This window comes from Stomoxys calcitrans, chromosome 2 (assembly GCF_963082655.1).
Source record: "Stomoxys calcitrans chromosome 2, idStoCalc2.1, whole genome shotgun sequence".
Classification (NCBI taxonomy): domain Eukaryota; kingdom Metazoa; phylum Arthropoda; class Insecta; order Diptera; family Muscidae; genus Stomoxys; species Stomoxys calcitrans.
The window spans coordinates 125,283,439-125,306,529 of record NC_081553.1 but is presented as its reverse complement, the minus strand read 5'-3'; the positions used below and the strand labels follow the sequence as shown (position 1 = coordinate 125,306,529).

At 37.8% G+C, this 23,091-nt stretch overlaps 1 protein-coding gene across 3 annotated transcripts in view; it reads right to left on the bottom strand.

Annotated features, from left to right (window-relative positions):
* Positions 1-22,569, bottom strand: part of LOC106084469 (attacin-A) — an 81,905-nt gene extending 59,336 nt beyond the window's left edge. For 2 of the 3 annotated variants that reach the window (XM_059364118.1, XM_059364122.1), the window contains exon 1: positions 22,452-22,569. The gene's annotated coding sequence lies outside the window, so the exon portion shown is untranslated. Of the gene's footprint in view, positions 1-22,111; positions 22,175-22,451 lie in introns of those variants that run through there. The other variant, XM_059364119.1, reaches the window with a different exon arrangement.
* Between the last annotated feature and the right edge of the window lie 522 nt (positions 22,570-23,091).

Genomic DNA, 23,091 nt, shown 5'->3' with positions numbered 1-23,091 from the left:
ATTAAACGAAGACTAAGCAGCGACAACAATGCCACAAAGAAAGGAATAAGTGCTAAAAATTCGCCCGTAAAGATGACGACGAGAGGACTTAGATGGATACGAAGAACGTAACGTAGAAATTAACTAATGCTGAGAAGGCGTCATGCAAATTAAATGCATTTCTGATGTTATTTCGCGAGAAATATTTGCATTTGCTTCTACGACGACTAAGTCTTCGTTCGCTTTCTTTATCAAACACTTTTGTTTTGTGGGTTTTAGTGTGTGTGGGACCACAAGGACCACCACACTGTGAAGAATGGCCAGAAAATTCTACGTGAGATGTGTTTTTTCCTCCCATTGAGTTAAGGTTCAGCGGGTGGGCTAAAATGTGGGCCAACAAATATCGCAAATGAAATGCGAGAAATGTCTAAGAACCGCAAAAAGTAAATTAATTAAAAATTCATGACGCAACATTAACAGCAGCAGTGCTATCTCCCAACGACTACCCCCCGGCTAACCCAAGCTCATGCTGAGCATTACCCCGTACAATGGGGCGAACAATTTGAAACCACATAATGCCGCGAAAATGCATCGGAAGACGATTCTAGAGATACTCGTGCAGAGTGCCAAAGAGAATGAATGTCAAGTTACTTTAATGGAAGATATGAATAACCCAGCATAACAATGCAAATGAATCCTAAAATAACGGTGGCATAACCCTTTTAACAGCAACATGCTCAATTAACGAATGTACTTTTGTATCACATAACAATTTACAAGTTCAGCAACAAAATTATTTAAATTGGGGTTCAAGGTTTTTTTTTTATATCCCCGCTATCCAATATTTTTCTAATGGTAGCTTAGTAATTATTTATAGCTGCCACCATGTAATGAGGAAATATCCCAAAGTTAAACTAGTAAAAGCGGCCAAGCCGAATCTTATATACCCTCCACCATGGATCGCATTTGTCGTTTTCTTTTCCCGGCATCTCTTCTTAGGCAAGAAAAGGATAAAAGAAAAGATTTGCTCTGCTATTAGAGCGATATTTAGATATGGTCCGGTTCGGACCACAATTAAATGATATGTTGGAGACCTGTGTAAAATGTCAGCCAATTCGAATAATAATTGCGCTCTTTAGGGGCTCAAGAAGTAAAATAGAGAGATCGATTTATATGGGAGCTGTATGAGACTATAGACTGATTCAGATCATAATTAACACGTATGTTGATGGTCATGAGAGGATCCGTCGTACATAATTTCAGGCAAATCGGATAATAATTGCGACCTCTATAGGCTCAAGAAGTCAAGATCCCAGATCGGTTCATATGGCAGCCATTTCGGGTTATGAACCGATTTGAATCTTTTGTAGCGCAGGTGTTGACAGTCTTAATAAAAGACGTCATGCAAAATTTCAGCCAAATCGGATAAGAATTGGTTTATATGACAGCTATATCAGGTTATGGGCCGATTTGAACCATACTTGGCACAGTTATTGGAAGTCATAGCAAAACACGCCGTGCAAAATTTCATTCCAATAGGATAAGAATTACGCCCGGTTTATATGGCATCTATATCAGATTATGAACCGATTTGAATCATACTTAATACAGTTGTTGAAGTGGTACCAAAACACGATATGCAAAATTTCAGTCAAACCGGATGATAATTGCGCGTTCTATTGGTTCAAGAAGTCAAGACCCAAGATCGGTTCAATTGACAGCTATATCAAAACATGGACCGATTTGGTCCATTTACAATCTTTACCGACCTACTCTAATAAAAAGTATTTGTGCAAAATTTCAAGCGGCTAGCTTTACTCCTTTGAAAGTTAGCGTGCTTTCGACAGACAGACGGACGGACATGGCTAGATCGACTTAAAATGACATGACGATCAAGAATATATTGGGTTGCCCAAAAAGTAATTGCGGATTTTTCATATAGTCGGCGTTGACAAATTGACTTTTAAAAAATCCGCAATTACTTTTTGGGCAACCCAATATGTATACTATATAGTCTCTCAGACGCATATTTCGAGGTGTTACAAACAGAATGACGAAATTAGTATACCCCCATCCTATGGTGGAGGGTATAATAATGTGTAGGACATGATATGAGCGCAATTGAAAGAAAATTAAGTGTTGATGCTTTAGAAAATGCCTCCAAACATATTGTTTTTCTTCGAATCGTCAGACGAATCTCTACATTCAAACTTCATGCAACTAGAGAACTCTGTAAATTTCCTTTTAGAATTCACCAACTTATAAATCTACTGTAATTATTGTGAAGACAATTCCCGTCCCGACAAGATGGTAAGGTAAGGTTAAGTTTGTATGGCCATCAGACTTGCTTAGATGTTTTAGACGATTGAGATACCACCTGAACATGAGAAGGAAAAATCATTGAACCATCTAAATTGCTTTAAAAAACCTAATAACTTGCGAATCTTCACATCCGCTAAATCAGACAAATTCTCAAAGAAATGAGAACTCACCGTGGAACTCCTTCTGACTGCCAGTGCGAAAATATATAGACAGCAGATGTTCTATAGTTTCTTCTGCCTCAATGTTCTCACAGCTTTGCAAAAGTCGTTACTTGCAACATTAAGTTTGTTAGCATGTTTTCCGATCAGACAGTAACCTGTCTTGACGGACACAATGACTAAGACGTTTGTTCTAGCAAGCGACAGCAAAGCGGTAGACCTTTCAAGTATAGATTAGGCCCAATAATTTTGGAGTGCTCACAACCACCACTTCGTGATCATCTGTTATTCGTTGCACTTCCAAAAGTTGCGCTTTGCGCCTAATACTTAAAGATAAGGTAAGTGTAAGGTAGTTCCTAGTCTCGCAAGCTCGTCTGCTCTACAATTTCCTGGGATATCTCTGTGGCCCGGCTCGCAGAACAGGTAGATTTTGAACGGTTCAGCCAACTCGTCAACGTCAACGCGTTTTTTGAATTCAGAAATATGTTTTATGGCTGCCTGGTTATCTGAAAAGATATATATGGCAATCGTCATTATGGCATTATATCTTAGCCATTCCACCAATTATTTGTTTGCAAGGATCTTCGCTCGATACATACTACAACGTTCGGGTAATCTTTTCGACATGGCCAGTTCTAGTTCTTCAGAGAACACTCCGAAGCACGCCTGGTCTTCCAGTTTAGAACCATTCTTAAAGAATTCGATGTAACTTTTACAGGGATATTGTAGTTTAAATCGGTTTTATTAGAAAACAGTGGTATAGTTATTTTTATACCCTCCACCATAGGATGAGGGTATACTAATTTCATAATTCTGACCTCGAAATATGCGTCTGAGACCCCAGTTAAGTCGATCTAGCCATGTCCGTCCGTCTGTCTGTTCGTTCGTCCGTCCGTGCGTCTGTCTGTCGAAAGCACGCTAACTTTCGAAGGAGTAAAGTTAGCCGCTTGAAATTTTGCACTAATACTTCTTATTAGTGTAGGTCGGTTGGGATTGTAAATGGGCTATATCGGCCCACGTTTTGATATAGCTGCCATATAAACCAATCTGGTATTTTGACTTCTTGAGTCGCTAGAGGGCACAATTCTTATCCGATTTGGCTGAAATTTTGTATGAGATGTTTTAATATGACTTCCAACAACTGTGCTGAGTATGGTTGAAATTGGTCCATAACCTGATATAGCTGCCATATAAACCGATCTTGGGTCTTGACTTCTTGAGCATTTAGAGGGCGCAATTTTTATCCGATTTGACTGAAATTTTGCACTTGGTGTTTTGGTATCACTTCAATATCTGTGCTAAGTGTTGTTCAAATCGGTCCATGTTTTGATATAGCTGCTATATAAACTGATCTTGGGTCTTGACTTCCTGAGCCTGTAGAGGGCGCACTTCTCATCCGATTTGACTGAAATTTTACTCGAAGTGTTTTGGTATCATTTCCAACAACTGAGTTAAGTATGATTCAATCGGTTCATAATTTGGTATAGCTGTTATATAAACCGATCTGGGATTTTGACTTCTTGAGCCAATAGAGCGCGTAATTCTCATCCGATTTGGCTGAAAGTTTGCATGAGGTGTTTTGTTGTGTCTTCCAATAACTGTGCCAAGTATGGCGCAAAACGGAACATAACCTGATATAGCTGCCATATCAACCGATCTGGGGTTTTGACTTCTTGAGCCTCTAGAGGGCACAATTCTCATCCGATTTGGCTGAAATTTTGTACAACGGCTTCTCTCATGACCTTCAACATTTGTGTCTAATATTGTCTGAATCGATTAATAGCTCGATACAGCTCCCATATAAACCTATCTCCCGATTTTGCTTCTTGAGCCCCTACAAGGCGCAATTCTTATCCGAATGAACTGAAATATTACATAATGACTTCTACAATGTTCAGTTTTCATTTATCGTCCGAATCGGACCATAACTTGTTTTATTATCAAAAAAGCGGCTCAGGCCAAATGTAGTGCACACTGTCTGGAACATCGTAAAGGATATTACAAAAGAGAAAACTCCATCAGTCTCACAACAATGATCGCAGCAACTTACTAGCGACAATGTCCAGAGGCAATGGGTGTAGCATCAAATTCAGTGCTTCAAATGGTGTAGTCCTAAGTGCGGCTGTGATGCACAAACAAGCGGTCTTTTGGATTCAGTATTATATTATAGGTCTGGCAACTGCAGTAAACACATATTGCTTGACAAGCGGTTTTAGTTTTATTTAACAAAATGATGTAAACATAACAAAGAACATACAAATTCATAAAAACATTGTTTCAAGCATCTCAACAATAAAAAAAAATATAATTAAAACAAGTAAGTCAGTGCTAAGTTCGGCCGTGCCAAATCTTATATATACCCTCTACCTTGGATCGCATTTGTCGAGTTCAAAGGATAATGGATAAGAATTGCTATGCTAGTGCAGCTATATAAAGTTATGGTCCGTTTCGGACCATAAATGTATTGAATGTTGAAGACCATAGTATAAATAATTGAGCAAAATTTCAGCCGATTAGGATAAGAATTGCTCCTTTAAGGGGCTTGAGGAGTATAATCGAGAGATCGGTTTATATGGAAGCTATATCAGGTTATGAGCCGATTTAGACCGTACTTTCCACAGTATTTGCGAGTCATGGCAAAATTCTTTATGCGATATTTCGTCCAAATCGGATATGAATTGCGTCCCTAGAGGCTTAAAAATCGACGATCCCATTTCGGTTTATATGACAGCTATACGAGGTTATGAACCGATTTGGGGTCATACCTCACGCAAAATTTCATTCAAATCGGATAAGAGTTGCGCCATCTAGTGGCTAAAAAGTCAAGATCCATGATCGATTTATATGACAGCTATGTCAAAACTTGGACCGATTTGGCTCATTTACAATCTAACCGATCTTCACTAATCAGAATTTTCTTCCAAAGTTTCATCCGCATAGCATTTCCAAGTTTTAGTTCAATTTATATACTCTCATAAATTGTAGAAGAAGTCGTTCAACTTTGGGAAATGTCGCACAATTTGGCAAAAAGTCGTAAATTAGTGTAAATTTAGAGAAGGCTTAAAAAAGAGTTGGAATTTCAGACTTATGTAACACTACTTGCAGGTATATATCGCAATAGTTACCATTCGTGGCCTTTCCACAATGTTTGATTTAAAGTTAACTTTCCTGTCCAGAACTACTTTTGTCTTGCACGGATTTAGGGCTAATTTCGGCAGCTCACTTCGCTTTCGCAAGTGAGCATCCCAAAGTATATCTCTTAGAAAGTTTGGAAACTTATTATGTGCATATGCGTAGGAATGGGCGATGGGTAAATACCCAAAAGGTATTTATATATATTGAACAAAAAGGTGTAAAGGTCTATCAAAATGCGCTGTTTCATATTTCATCCAAATCAGATGAAATATATATCTGCGGAACTTAAAAAAAACTACAAATTTTGCCGAAATATGGGCAAAATTATTTGCTTTAGTTTTTTTTTAGATTGTCGGGTAGCCAAAAAATTTATGCCGAAAGTGTGTTTTTGGCTTTTTAAACGAAAAAACAAAAAAAGTTGTGAAAAGAAGTGGGCGCTTAAAGCTTCGTCAAAATGCCAACCGCTCTGTGATAGACGCGTGTCGTTCAGGGCTTTCGTGATACGCTTGGCCATTAAGTCAATGTCCTCCGTAGTTTCCACTTCCTTTTCAGGTCTAGAGGGAATAGCCGTGCAGAATGTGTGCCGAATCTTATACTAATCCGACTTTTTTTATTTAGCCCATGGGCCACTACTGCAGTATTTTTCAGGCTAAAATTGATGCAACCGTGATCAGAGAAACTGTGCCCATCTAACACTTCCCAGTTACATATCCTTCCGCTGATATACTCTAACACGATCCACTCCTTACACACCCTTAGTTCCTGGATAAGAACAACATCAAATCTGTCTGTTATCCGAAGGACCTATAGTGCCGTCTAAGCGGCCTACAATGGTGGATATTTATCTGCAGAAACCATACCTTAGTCAGGGTTCAGATTTACCTCCACTGTTGGGTTTGCCTCGTCGTCTGAATTCGACAGGAGTTCATCCTCACAAGACTCGTTTGATCTTGTCATAATGAGTGTCTTTACTCATCCAGGGGTAGTTGGGGAAGCAGTGGAACCACTCTTCCTTAAAAGAATCTTCGTGGATAATTTTACAAAAATTTGCATTTGCATGCGGATTGGAGTCGCTTGAGGCCAAAATGTGATATATTTTCGATACACACAAAAAAGTACAACTCATTTAAGATTTTTTCCTAAATTAAAGGTGTTTAGTAATTATTTCAAAGCCAAAGAAGCAAACATTAAAACATCTATGCTATTGGATAATTGTATGTCCCTTTATGCTAACAAACACTACCTTCCGCTTCGATCGCGGATTGATTCTCATTTTATTCCACATGTCTTCAACTATAAACGAAATTTGTTCATTTACCAAAATCAATTTCGTAATATTAGTCTATGTCTTGAATTTCATCACACGATTTTTGTCTTTCATAATAAGACGCGTGGTTAAGGATCTTTTTTTACTACCATTTTAGAAATAATTTTTTTTCAAATCAAGTAAAAAATCTTTGTTTGTTTCTCTTTCGAGATGAGCTCAATGATCGGAGATGCAAATGGAAAAGGAAAGCCACATCAACCACTATGGGACGCGTTTCGTCTTTGGTTGGAAGACTTTTCAAACATATTAGGTGCGAATTAATAGCGAAAAGGTATCGAATTAATAGCGAAAACGCATCTATGATAGAATTACCATATTAACCACCCTTAAAAACCCTGTCTATTAGCTATACTTTTCCCCGAAATAGAAATTGTAAAATTTAATGATCTTCGCCCTAACAGGCAAAAAACGGACAAAAAGAATTAAAAATTCGGCAAAGCTTCGCTATTGTCTTAGCGTTCGTAGCCATCAATACAACTTCCAACAGATTCATAAAATCATGTGTAGTACGGAAGAAGTGTAATTTGTCACAGAAAGAATGTCTGTCGTTACGCAAAAATATATGCATGGAAGATATGATGGTAGGTATGTATAATAATTTGTCCCGGACGAATTTTTATCCTCCTTTTTTGTGATTTGATTGTATCTCGTAATTGTTATCATGTCCATAGATGTCTACCTAGATACACAATTCTAACATTATGAAATTATATCAGTCGCATCTAACCATTTGATTTCTCCAAATAAAATTGTTGCTCTAATTCTAATACGCTGTGCGATGCCAGCAATGCTGATACAATAGAATTTTAGAATTTTCAGAGAAATCCAAATTGAAATCAAATTTGTTGTTGGTTCAATAATATCTGTTGTTGTGCATTCGCTCATTGTAAGCTCATCGCCCAGCAAGGGTCACCTTCAAAGGTGAATTTTTGTGTCGTTGCTTTCTCTGCTACCCTCTTTGTATTTTAGCATACAGTGCACAAGGATTCGTATTTGGTTAAGCTGCAAGATATACACGGTCAAATTGCACTTTGAGAGGTTTACCAATGGAAAACTGCACACTCACGACTATTTATAAGCATTTGCCAAAGGACTTGCTTCCAAGTATAGAAGAAAAACAAATGGAATAGGACAAGACTAGTGAACGGGAACCAAGGAACAAGGTTTGGATTTATTTTTCCAAAAGAACGATACAACGAAATCTTCTCATTCGCATGATATGCAAAAATATAAAAATACATTTTCTTTCAAAAGTCCTTGGAATCTCCTTATCGTCTAGAGTAGCAACGTAGGATTGATACAACAGCAGCGAGTACTGTGACGCCACCATGTCCCTACCCTTGACGCTGTTATAAATGTGGACACAATCACCTGAGACAACATTTGAATTTACTTTCAGAATAACACAAAAAAGAAAAACACTTTGTCGAGTAATCTGAGTAATATTCAATCTTTTTCTATGATAAATAAATATCAATCTACATTATGATGGAAAAAAGCAACGCTCCCTCCAAAATTGACTATACCAAAATAGCAACAAATCACTGGAGCTGTAATTTATCACTTGTGAATGTGCATTTCATTCATTTAATTATACGTTTCGTCACAAAGGATGCATATGCTTAAAAAATATGTAATGGAACCTTAGAAAATTTCATCGTCAGCTTAGGGTAAATTATAGTAAGAAAGTTTAAATTATTGAATCACTAACATCGACTGAAAATGTCAAGATTCATTGACAAATGACTTGATTTGTAATAGAGGATATAAGAAAACCTTTATTACCAGGAATGACTTAGGTGTATGACCATAGTGGCATGTGGCGGCTTTGAATCCTAACCTTATTACATTATATGATCGCAACTTCTTTGATCATCGTTACATTAGCTTCAGACTTGGAAGAATACTGGGTTGACAAACATGCACAACAGGAATGGATATCTATGGTAGACCGGTAACGCTGCAGGATGGTTCATTCATTTCTGAACGGCGGAATGAATTTTGGGGTCTATTTTTAAACCCACTACTAAAGGATGGGGTTATATTCATTTTGTCATTCTGTTTGCAACACACCGAAATAACCGTTTCTGGCCCTATAAAGTATATACATATATATTCTTCATCAGCATAAAAATCTAAGACGATCTAGCCATGTCCGTCCGTCTGTCTGTTGAAATCACGCTACAGTCAAAAAAAAAATGGGATATGCGCTGAAACTTTGCACAGATTCCTTTTTTGTCCATAAGTAGGTTAAGTTTGAAAATGGGCTATATCGGACTATATCTTCATATAGCCCCCATATAGACCTATCCGCCGTTTTAGGGTCTTAGGCACATAAAAGCCACATTTATTATCCGATTTTGCTGAAATTCGGGACAGGGCGTTGCGTAAGGCCAATCGACATCCATCTTCAATTTGGCTCATATCGGTTCAGATTTGGATATAGCTGCCATGCAGACCGATCTCTATATTTAAGGTTTTGGGCCCATAAAAGGCGCATTTTTTGTCCAATGTTGCCGAAATTTGGGACAGTGAGTTGTGTTAAGCCCCTCAAGATCATTCTTCAATTCCTTTAACATTCTTCCTTCCTTCCTTCAAAATTCTTCTTCAATTTGGCTCAGATCGGTCCAGCTATATGACATATAGACCGATCTCTCGATTTAAGGTGTTGGGGCTATTTAAGGCGCATATTTTGTCCGATTTCGCCGAGACTTAGGATAGATTTGGATATAGCTGCCATATTGAACGAGATCTCGATTTAAAGCCTTGACCCCATAAAAGACGCATTTATAAACCGATTTCAATGAAATTGACACAGTGACTTATATTAGGCTGTTCGACATCCGTGTCGTATATGGTTCAGATCGGTTTATTTTTAGATATATTATAGCTACTAAAAAGACGAATATTTTATTATATAAAATTGAACAATGACTTGTACTTATTATTATTTGGTTTAAATCGGAATATATTTCTATATCGCTGCCATGGGATATAAGGTAATCATTTTTCACCAGATTTTGATGAAAGGTGGTTTACATATATACCCAAGGTGGTGAGTACCCACAGTTTGGCCGGCCGAACTTAACGGCTTTTTACTTGTTTTTGATCAAAATTGACCAAAAAAGAATAAAAATGTTTTTAGCGCTATATGAAGTTCAACTTTATTCAAAAGCAGTTTATTTTTAATCAACCATGGGTTTTTTCCACAAACTCAACTTACTCGTACACAAAACTGCATAAAACTTAAGTTGATACATTTGTTCTCAATATTCGTTATATGTTTTGTCAATATAAATTCGATTTATGTTTTGATTAATGTTTTGTTTTCACTTCAGTTTTGCAATGAACTCACATCTGAAACCAACTTATTACATTTTCTCACTTTTGGGGCAGGAGCCCACCGTAGCGCAGAGGTTAGCATGTCCGCCTATGACGCTGAACGCCTGGGTTCGAATCCTGGCGAGACCATCAGAAAAAATTTTCAGCGGTGGTTTTCCCCTCCTAATGCTGGCAACATTTGTGAGGTACTATGCCATGTAAAACTTCTCTCCAATGTGGTGTCGCACTGCGGCACTCCATTCGGGCTCGGCTATAAAAAGGAGGCCTCTTATCATTGATCTTTAACTTGAATCGGACTGCACTCATTAATATGTGAGAAGTTTGCCCTGTTCCGTAGTGGAATGTTCATGGGCAAAATTTGCATTTGCACTTTTGGGGCAATTTTGTAAGAGTATCGTTACGATGAATCAATAACAACTTTACTTTGGGGAAGATAAAGCTCTTCGGAGTTAATGTATACATATTCGTTTCCAAGTTTAATTTTTGGCCATTGACAGAAAACACTGTGCACTGGTCAATCGCTATGCTGTTGTTGGGTAAAACAGTGTCTCACTCCTCTGCCCATTATGACAAATGACATGCTGATACACTGAAGGCTAACTAAAAGCAGAATTTCATTACCGCAGAAAATAAAATATAATCAAGTATATAAAATTAATCATTTAAGGGTTTAGGTTGCCTTTTTTAGTTTTAAAAATTTTTGGTTTTATTTTCATGGTAAACAAGCCCAAAGAAATATTTTCTGGTACTCAAAATCCCAAAGTAATACAAACTTATTTTTCAATTTTGTGGCAATATTCCCTATAGATTTTAACATTGCTCTTTTTGACAAAAAAAAAAAGATCCCTAAACTAACTTAGAAAACAATTCGATGCAGTGGTAAATTAAACAATAGCAACTTTGTGCTATCCCACAATTTTCTAAACTAAACCATATAAACCATAAGATGACAATGTGATCCCACAATATAAAAAGCGAGAAAATTGCACAAGAAACTTGCCGACAATAGTTGGAACCAGGTAAAGAGCATTGCCGATGGAAGCACTAAGTTCAGGAGGCGATGAGTGAAAAGTTCATTAACTTGTAACTACAACCCACACACACACACACACCAACTGATTGGTGTGTGTGTGTGTGGCTTTTTCCAGATTGGAAAAAGCCAAAGGTTGATTGAAAAACATAGCAAAAAGAGTAATACTACCAGCACAGACGATGTGGTAGATATCCGGTCACAAACATCAGACCAAAACAATTCAATTTGTTTCGGGCACACTTAAAACTTTAACGCACATTTAGTGGTTGGATGGCTGTCTGTAGGTTGGTCGATTGGTCAGGTAGTACAAACAAAAATGCAATAGCTTAGAGTAGATTACATTGGGGTCAAGTACTCCTATTGCAAGAATTTATTGAAATCTTCTAATTTTCGTGTAAGTAAAAAATGGTTTTGGCTACTAAAACCGATGTTATAACCTATTCCCGTACAGCTTCAGAAAGTTAGGTGATCGAGAATCCGAACCGAGGGTTTATACAGGCTACATAACAATTTAGACCAAACTCTGCACACACATTGAAAGTCTTTATTAGGGTTAACGTTGTAAGCACAAAAATCCGAAAATGGTAGCAAATGTTAAATTCGCATAATACTAAAAACAAAATTGGGTCATATAAGTACATATTATTGGAAGTCCAAACAAAGCACTGCGAGCAAAATTTCAGCTCAATCTGATAAATATTGCGGCTTCTAAGAACTCAAGAAGTTAAATCGGGTGACCGGTTTATAGAGGAGCTTTATCTGGTTATTAATAATAATAGCGGCTTCTAGGAGCTCAAAAAGTCAAATCAAAGGTCCACTTTATATGAGAGCTATATCCAAATCTGATCCGATATGGCCCATTTGGAACCCCTATCGACTTACATCAACAAAAAGTATCTGTACAATAGCGAGCGGATAGCTTTACAAGTTCGACCGCTATCGTGATTTCACATATGGACGGACATACGGACATATGATCAATATAAACTGTCAAAACGATCGAGAATGAAGACTTTATGGGGTCGCTGATCAACATTTCGAGGTGTTAAAAACGGAATGGCTAGATTAGTATAACCCCTATCCTATAGCGCAAAATTTGTGTTTTTATTCCCACCATAAATTCTTATAGTCATTCCGATTGCAACATATAACAAGTAAGACCGTGCTAAGTTCGTCCGGGCCGAATCTTATATACCTTCCACCATGGATCGCATTTGTCGAGTTCTATGCGCGGTATCTCTTTATATCAAGTTATAAACCGATTCGGACCATAAATGATTGCTGAACATTGTAGAAGTCCTTGTGTAATATTTCAGTTCATTCGGATAAGAACTGCGCCTTGTGAGGGCTTAAAAAGCAACATCGGGAGATCGGGAGATATATGAAAGCTGTATCAAGCTATAGATCGATTCAGACCATATTAGACACGTAAGTTCAAGGTCATGAGAGAATTGCTCCCTCTAGAGGCTCAAGAAGTCAAGATCCCAGATCGGTTTATATGACAGCTATAACGGTTTTATATCAGCTATTTCAGGTTATGTACCGATTTGCGCTGTACAATACGGTAGCACAGTTATTGGAAGTCATAACAGAACACTACGTGCAAAATTTCAGTCAAATCGGACAAGTATTGCTCCCTCTAGAGGCTCAAGAAGTCAAGACCCAAGATCGGCTTGTATGGCAGCTATATCATGTTATGAACCGATTTCAACCATACTTTGCACAGTTGTTGAATATCATAACAAAATACTTCGTGCGCAATTTCATTCCAATTGGATAAGAATTGAGCCTTCTGGAGGCTCAAGAAGTCAAGATCCCAGATCGGTTTATATGACAGCTATAACGGTTTTTTTATCAGCTATTTCAGGTTATGTACCGATTTGCGCTATACTTACAATAGCACAGTTATTGGAAGTCATAACAAAACACTACGTGCAAAATTTCAGTCAAATCGGACAAGTATTGCGCCCTCTAGAGGCTCAAGAAGTCAAGACTAAAGATCGGTTTATATGGCAGCTATATCAAAACATGGATCGACTTGATCCATTTACAATCCCAACCGACCTACACTAATAAGAAGTATTTGTGCAAAATTTCAAGCGGCTAGCTTTACTCCTTCGAAAGTTAAGGTGCTTTAGACAGACAGACGGACGGACATGGCTAGATCGACTTAAAGTGGCATGGCAATCAAGAATATATATACTTGATGGGGTCTCGGACGCATATTTCGAGGTGTTACAAACAGAATGACGAAATTAATATACCCCATCCTATGGTGGTTATACCCTCCACAACGATGAAGTACTCTTTAGTATCCAAACAAGTAGGAGCGTGCTAAGTTCGGCCGGGCCGAATCTTTTATACCCTCCACCATGGATCGCATTTGTCGAGTTCTATGCGCGGTATCTCTTTGTATCAAGTTATAGTCCATTTCGGACCATAAATGAATGCTGAACATTGTAGAAGTCATTGTGTAATATTTCAGTTCATTCGGATAAGAATTGTGCCTTGTAGGGGTTCAAGAATATGGTTTAGATCGGTCTATACTTGGATATAATTGTCATATATACCAGTATCCCAATTAAAGTTCTTGCGCCCGTAAAAAAAAACCTATTTATTACCCGATTTTTCTGAAACTTGGTACAGATTCTCGTTTTAAGCAATTCGACAACCGTCTTCAATATGGCTCAGATCGGGTCATTTTTGGGGCACATAATGGCCGATCTCCTATTAATTGTCTTTTCCATTATTGGTTAATGAATTACCCGGTTGTTCTGTAAAAACTACGTTCCAAAGCCGTGGACTGGATTTAGTGGCTTCTGAGTCATTCTGCGGTTTACGCAGATAGCGAAGATCAAAACATCGCTGAAATTAAGAACAATGAGTTGTGTTAGGCCAATCGACATCTCGGTTCAATACGGCCCAGATCGGTCTATATTTGGATAAAGATGCCATATATACCGAAATTTGGCACAACGAGTTGCATTAGGCCTCCCGACATTCGTACCGAGTATGTTCTAGATCATGCTTTATTTGGATATATGTAGTTGCCATAACACCGATCTCCCGGATTTAGTTCTTGAAGAGATACTGGGCAAAGTTCTTGACAAATGCGATCTGTGGTGGAGGGTATATAAGATTGGGCCCCGCCGAACTTAGCCCGAATTTACTTGGTGTACTTAAGACGAAACTTTAAAAATTGTCACTTTCCGAGTTTACCAACAGCACTTGACCGAACTGCTCAACATACTGCTCTTTGCTCAGTCAAAACAAAATGAGGAAAAATGTTGTGTGAGAGATTGTGTCTATACCAGTAACGATCCCATGGGCTTACCTGGGATAATTTTCTTGTGAATGTACACAGTAATGTGTAATAAAGTGAGAATTTATGTACTGGTTTCTACGCTCAAATACTCACCCTTTCTCTCTAGTTTTATTATTGGCCCATTAACGAATAAATGTTTGCAGCTATCGAAATACTTTTGCCATTAATGAGTTGTTGGTTTTATGATAAAAGGAAATCCCTTTTTCCTTAGACGAAGCTGCTATAGGATTTAAAATAAGCAATGTCAATTATGTTCGATAATGCTACATTTATGGCTCACGTCTGATATGTTGAAGCAATACGTTACACAGTTACAATAAAAAAAAATCGCCGTAAATGTATTTTGTTTGTCGTAAAAATGTTCCAAACGTTTTATTTTTTGATTGTAGTTACAAACAATCACTTCAGAATTCGCAAAATAGAAGTGAGCGTTGATTAGTTTGCTGCCCTTCTCTTCTAAATTCAGGGGTAACAATGTGTGCTATTACCAACGTTGCTTTAAATATTCGAATTCGAATTTTTGATAGTCTTATGTTTTAAGTTTCTTGTATTTTTAACAACAAAACCTTGGTTTCTACTAAAATACTTCTCTAGCTGACCACAAGATATGGTGTTAAAAACGTATTTTTATGTGTTTCAAACTTTTGTATAAGTGAAGACATTTTCCATTCCCTTTATTCAACAAAGTTTAAAATTACAAAGTCCCCCGTGTAACATTCTCCTTCAATTTTTGCCATAATATTTATTTTTATGATGCCTCTTAGTCCCAAGCTTTCCACTTTGAAAAGAGGAAACTTTTATTTTTTGCATCTCACTTTGTCGTCGATATTTATTCTTGGCGCTTTTTAACTTTGGTCAGGTTGTTTTCATGTGGATGCAATTAATATCAATCACGTACAAATGTGTGTTGGCATGTGTCGTTATGTAAGGGCACTTTTTTCCCATCCTTCAAGTTCAAAAGTTCACCGAAAGTCAAAGGAAACTATTTTTAAAATATGATATTAGTTTCTTGCTATGTTGATGTTTCATTGAGTCTGTAACATTGGAAGAGTAATTGCTGGGTTTAGTCAATGAATAGAAAAATTTCATGGATTAGAGTGTCGTTTTAAGGGAATGTACAAAAAAAAAAACAAGTAAAAGCGTGCTAAGCCGGGCCGAATATTATATACCCTCCACCATGGATCGCATTTGTAGAGTTGTTTTCCCGGCATCTCTTCTTAGGCAAAAAAGGATAAAAGAAAGGATTTGCTCTGCTATTAGAGCGATAACACGATATGGTCCGGTACGGACCACAATTCTATTATATGTTGGAGACCTGTGTAAAATGTGAGCCAATTCGAAAAAAAATTTGGGGGCTCAAGAAGTAAAATAGAGAGATCGATTTATATGGGAGCTGTATCAGGCTATAGACCGATTCGGACCATAATAAACACGTATGTTGATGGTCATGGGAGGATCCGTCGTACAAAATTCCAGGCACATCGGATAATAATTGCGACCTCTAGAGGCTCAAGAAGTCAAGATCCCAGAACGGTTTATATGGCAGCTATATCAGGTTATGAACCGATTTGAACCTTATTCAGCGCAGTTGTTGAAAGTCATAACAAAATACTTCATGCAAATTTTCAGAAAAATCGAATCGAAAATAGGAATTGCGCCCTCTAGAGGCTCAAGAAGTCAAGACCCAAGATCGGTTTATATGGCAGCTACATCAGGTTATGTACCGATTTTAACACAACTTAAAACAGTTGTTGAAAGTCATATCGAAACACGTCGTGCAAAATTTCCTTCCAATCGGATAAGAATTGCGCCCTCTAGAGGCTCAAAAAGTCAAGACCTCAGATCGGTTTATATGACAGCTATATCAGTTTATGGACTGATTGGCACAGTTGTTGGATATCATAACAGAACACGTCGTGCAAAATTTCATGCCAATCGGATAAGAATTACACCCTCTAGAGGCTCAAGAAGTCAAGTCCCAAGATCGGTTTATATGGCAGCTATATCAAAACATGGACCGATATGACCCATTTACAATCCCAACTGACCTACACTAATAAGAAGTATTTTTAAAAAATTTCAAGCGGCTAGCTTTATTCCTTCAAAAGTTAGCGTGCTTTCGACAGACAGACGGACGGACATGGCTAGATGGACATAAAATGTCACTACGATCAAGAATATAAATACTTTATGGGGTCTCAGACGAATATTTCGAGTAGTTACAAACCGAATGACGAAATTAGTATACTCCCATCCTATGGTGGAGAGTATAAAAAAATCAGTGAAATATTTTTCATTGATTATACTCTACACCACTACTATGGTACAGGGTATTATAGATTTGTGCATTTGTTTGCAACGCTAAGCAGGAGAAGAGTATACGGATCGGCTTAGAATCACTTCCTGATTCGATTTAGCCATATCCAACTGTCCGTCTGTCTGTCTATTCATGGATTCTCGTAATCAAGGACAGGTGTCATTTGTTGTCCGATTTTCACAAAATTTTGCATAAGTGTCTTTTTTGGTCCAAGGACGACCGCTACTGATTTTGAAAAAAATCGTTCCAGATTTAAATATAGCTCCCATATATATCTTTCATCCGATGTGCCCTTTTAAAGCTGCAGAAGCCACAATTTTGGTCCGATCTTTACAAAATTTCGCATGGGTCGTCTTATTCAACGTTCTCATATGTGTGGAAAGTTTTATAAAAATCGATCCAAATTTAGCTATAGCTCCCATATATATCTTTCATCCGATATGCTCTTTTAAAGCTGTAGGAGCCACAATTTTGGTGTGATCTCTACCAACGTCCTAATATGTGTGCAAAATTTCATATAAATCGGTTCAGATTTAGATAAAGATCCCATATATAACTTTCGTCCGATTTGATCTATTAAGGCTGTAGAAGGCACAATTTTGATCCGGTCTTTACAAAATTTGGCACGAAGTGCTTTTTGTGACGTCCCAATATGTGTGCAAAATTTCATCATAATCGGATTAGATTTATATATAGCTCCCATATATATCTTTCGTCCGATATGGTCTTCTTAGACTGTAGCCCGCAAAATTTTGGTCCGATCTTTACAAAATTTGGAATGGAGCGTTTTATTGAACATCCTCATATGTGTGCAAAGTTTCATAACAATCGGTCAAGATATTGATATAGCTCCCATATATATTCTTTATCCGATATGGCCTTTTAAGGCTGCAGAATCCACAATTTTGGGCCGATCTTTCGCATGGGCCGTTTTATTCAACATCCTCATATGTGTGCAAAGTTTTATAAAAATCGATCCAAATTTTGATATAGCTCCCATGTATATTTTTCATCCGATATGGTCTTTTAAGGCTATAGAAGCCACAATTTTGCTCCAACCTCTACATAATTTTTCATGAGATGGTTTAATTGACATCTCAATACGAGTGCAAAATTTCATCAAAATCGATTTAGATTAAACTCCCCTATATAAATATATTTTATGGGTTTCGACTTTTAAGGCTGCAAAAGTCACAATTTTCGTACCATCGTAAGAAAATCGAATAGAACGATATTTCAATAGGTATGCAAAATTAAAGTTTGACTAAATTTGGATATAAGTGCTATCTATTTAAATTATTACGTACACTCGGTGGTGTAGGCTATTATATAGTCGGCTCCTCCAGACTTTTGCCTTTCCTTACTGGTTCTAAGTTAAGTTTAAATTGCAGTCTGCAATCAGACTCACTTAGACGTTTTCGTCCATTGTGAACAGGAGAAGAAAGATGCCTTCTTGTTCCCATCGTTTAACCATCCAGATTGTTTTAAAAAACCAACAACTTGCGGATGTCCACATCCACTGATTCAGAAAAGTTTTCAAAGAAACCTAACCTAATGTGGAACTCCTTCTTACTGGCAGTGCGGGACACACACACAGAAGATGTTCTATAGCCTCTTCTTCCTCGACATCCTCACGGCTTCTGCAGAAGGCGTGCCATGCAACCCGTCTGTCAGCAGGTTTTGCGATCAGGCAGTGGGCTGAAATGACGGACATAATGGTCGAGACGCCTGTTCTTGCCAGGGACACACAGTGAGATGGGGAAAAAATAAGTGGCAATAAATCTGCCATTTTCGAACGGATTAAAACATATTCATGATCTGGTAATAGCTGAGTTATTAACCTGCTTATGTGCAAAATTTCAGCGCCCTAGAACGCTCGAAGGCCCGTTGGTGGGCCTTCAAAATTGGTCGCCCCAGCCAATACAAAAGTTTTTTTTCGGGCTAGCAAAAGAGCATTTTTGGTCCGATTTTCAACATTTTTTTATTTGCTGAAAAAAAACCCTACAAAAAAATGCTTAAATGTGCGGGATATCTTTTATAGTGTCCAAGAAATTCGACCAACAACATTTTTTTTGAGGTTCGTCCTTTATTTTGTTGCTTGTGAAGGCATTTCTGAACCGATTTAAACTTTTTTAACTGATTAGGAAAGCTGATAAAATTAACTATATTTGCTGTGATATAAATATTTAGATTCAATTCTTCAGTCAAAAGTTATGCGAGTTACAAAACAAAAAATTTTAAAAAAAGTCAATGCATGGAATTTTTTTTGAAGAAAAGGTAATGTCATTGTTTAATCTCTATACAGGAAAATAAGGCTATTTGACTAAAAAATGCCAAATTTGCAAACATTTTCCCCAGTATGGAGATTTTAGGTATATTCGTCAAGAAATGTTGGTAAGATTTATATCATTATTTTTTTTTTTTTTGAGGAGACATTTATCTACAAAACGATGTAAAAATTCAAACGATATCTTTATGAGTTTCGATTCGATTTATAAACACTACAGTGGTAAGGAACCCTCTCGATATGACCAGTCCTAGTTCTTCAGATCAAAGCCCACCCGGTCGTCTAGTTTGGAACCATCCGTGTGTAACTTCTTTTATGCAACTTCTTTTACCAGGGATATCGTACTTTCTATCGGATCTATCAGGAATAGTGGTACTGTAGTTTTTTTCTATTAAAAAAAAAAAAAAACACTGAGACAATGTGTAATCCACAATGTTTAGAACATCGGACATTATATAAAGGATAACACAGTGTTCGCGTAACCAAAGAGAAACCTCCTTTAGACTCACAACTGTGGTCACATCAATTTGTTTAGCCATAATGTCCACGGGCAATAAGAGTAACATTAAATTCAGTGCATCTGATGGTTTCGGCCTCAGTGTGGCTGTGATGCACAAACAAGCCATTCTTTGGATCCGGCTGAGTATTGAACAGTAGGTGGACTTTTGAAGCGCCGCCCACCAGGCCACAACACCATATACCATTTACGGTCTCACAACTGCAGTATATACCCAGTGCATAACACGTGGTTTAAACCACCAACTTTTGCCAATGGCTCTCTTGCAGGTGTATAGGACGTCAGTTGTCTTTCTTGGCCTTTCCAATATGTTGGATTTGAAGTTCAATTTCCTGTCCAGCAAAACACGAGCTTTCAATAAATCCAACATTATCTCTTCCCAAGAACACAAGTACCACTGTAGATAACTTGTATCTCTTGCTGAAAAGAACTAATTCCGTCTTGCACGTATTTATGCCTAGAACACTTTTGGTAGCCTACTTCGATGTCGCACTTTCTTTAAGAGTGCTGGGAAACTTTCTCCAAACAGCAACAGCAATAGCAACGTTATCAGCATATGCGACCACTGGTCGAAATTTTTTCAGTTTCGTTTGTTAAGGTTTTCCTGCTTTTGGTATGAAAATGCCCTTTGTGTCCCTCTATCCCAAAGGTATACACGACATGTATTCCCCAATGAACTCTAACGAATGCATGCCCATGACAACCTCTTCCAGAGCCACGTTGTCCGTTGGAGAGTTTCCCGGAAAATGTGTGTAAACGAGTAGTTCTTGTGTTTCCTCACTAGATATTGTCCATTGATTCTCTAACTTCTGAATATAACCCATAGTAATGGAACTCGAGGATAGGATCTTCTATAGCCTAGAGGCTTTATATGTATCTAACACGGAGCTGCAGAATTCCACTCAACATTTGTTCTGAGCCTTTCTCAGCTCGACCTTATATTTTCTTGGTTCAGCTTTATAGACGTCCCAATCGTGTGGTGCCCATGTGGCTTTTGCTCTTTTAAAGAGTTTTCTGCAGTTCTTCCTTAAACCAACTTATTCTAGGGCGGGCGCTGTTAGCCCCCTGTCTAGGACATGCTGACACAGGCGAATCATTCAGGGCCTTCGTGATCTTCTTCACCATTATGCCTATATCCTCTGCAGTTTCCACTTCCTTTTCTAGTCTAAAAGGGAAAGTCGTACAGAATGTTTGGGGAAATCTTTCCCAATCCGCTTTTATTCTATTTAGCCTCGGGACTACTTCTGCAGTATATTTATCAAGGCTGAAACTGATATACCGATGAACGGAGAAGCTCTGGTCATCCAACACGGCCCAGTCGCATATCCTTCCACTTAGATCTTCCGATACAAAGGTAACATCTAATACCTCCTGCCTGTTCCTGGTAATAAAGGTCGGTTAATTCACTTTATTACAAATTGCCAGATTGCAACTTATAATGTATTTGATAAGCAGCTCACTCCAGTCATTGACTTCCAAACTTCCCCATACCTGGTGATAAGCATTTGCATCACTTCCTACAATGAGGCTTTTTTTCCCTGCAGAAGCTGTTTCAACGAGCAACTTAAGGCTTAAAGGCGGCATCTCTGAATCGTGTGCCATATATAGGGAAGCCAGTCAGCAATGAGACTTATTTATTTCAAGGCAGACTACTACTGATTCATCAGTGCTTAGCAGCGGAAGAAAAAAACATTTAGACAACTCTTTGCAAGAATACTGGCTCTGTGTCCAGGAATTCTTTGTTCACGAACCATTCCTCCACACACCCATGGTTCCTGAACCACGTCAAATCGTCCTGCCATCAGAAGGACCTTTAGTTCCGCCGAATCTGCCTTACAATGGTGGTTTTATCTGCAGAAACCGGATCATAGTTAGGATTCATGGATTCAGAATTTCCTCGACTGTTAGCCTCGTCTCCTGAGTCCTTCAGAAGTTCATCCTTACAAGATTCGTAAGATTTTGGCAGTTGAGAAAGAAGTGGAACCACTCTTCCTCAGGACACCGTACACTTACGGTGTGGACGATTCCTCCTTAGATGCTGCACTAGTTACTGCTGTCGAAGTATCTTTTTAGTTCTGTTCTTCCCCGCTGGAGCACACTTTGAGTGGTCCAACCGGTTGACCCACCTTCACTGGGCTTATCGGGTGTGTAAATTTCTTGCGTTCGAGCCTATTCACACAACTTCAGAAAGGTGCACTGAAACATGTGTATACAATGGAAGTCATTATACAATAGTTGCACTGACATAAAACATATCACTACACACACAAACACATCCATTTAAAATAATGGCTAGCAGATAGGGTGTAGAACTTGGTTAGTGTCGTACTAAAATCGTAATGAATTACACATACATAGGTATAACTTACCAACGTACGGGCCTTGAAGGCTTCATGCCTTAGGGTATCCGATTAGACTTCCTTAACCAAGAAGCCGAAACGCGTCGTACAATGGTTGGTGTTGTGATATCTTCTGGCTTTACTTTTCCATTGCAAAAAATTCTTCGATCATTAAGTTCGTGTAGAAATAGAAATAAAATGACAAATGTTCCGACTCACCTTCTTATGAGTAAATGTATGTTTTTCATTGTTTTCCGATAAAAGATAATAGAAATGCATTCGAACTTTACACAAAATATTTGTCATTTTGCTTCAGTGTGCTTCAATTTTGACGCATTACTTCACCGTTGCAATTTTATTTCGTATTTACCGCATCTTTTCGTAGATTTATGATAACTATTTTAACCTTAAAGAAATAATTTTTTTTATGTATCGAAAAGAAAAAAAAAAAACAAAAATAGTCTGATAACAACTCCCACTTTTCTTGCCTTGCTATACATGTATGAATCGTAACTCAAAGTTTCGTTTGTGAATCTGAAGCTAAAACATGATTTTCCAAAGTAAGTTGTAATTTAAAAAGCGAGAGACATTTTGAAAAGTTTTTAATTAAGTTTTTGTACGTGTCGTTAGGTAATAACAACGACAACTTCGAAATTCAAACTATACAACAAAAAATAAAATAAAATAATGTTCACAGACACATGCAACTGTCCTGCCATGCTTTTTTCAAAAATATCACACCCTGAATCAATCAAATGTTGTGTTTGTTAAAATAGCAAAATTAGTTTTGTCAAGAGAAGACTATTCGCAATTCCAGATAGATTGATCTTACAATGTCGTTGGAGAAGGCGAAACTGCTATAGTAAGCATTAAATTACCTTCTACATTAAACTTTGTGCACTTCGTTTTAAAGTGAAATTTTTATAGAAAAAGTCAGAGTTTATTGCTTAGGTTAGGATGAACAGAGAGTGCGGATGTTAATCCGCTCCGTGCCACTATGGACATACACC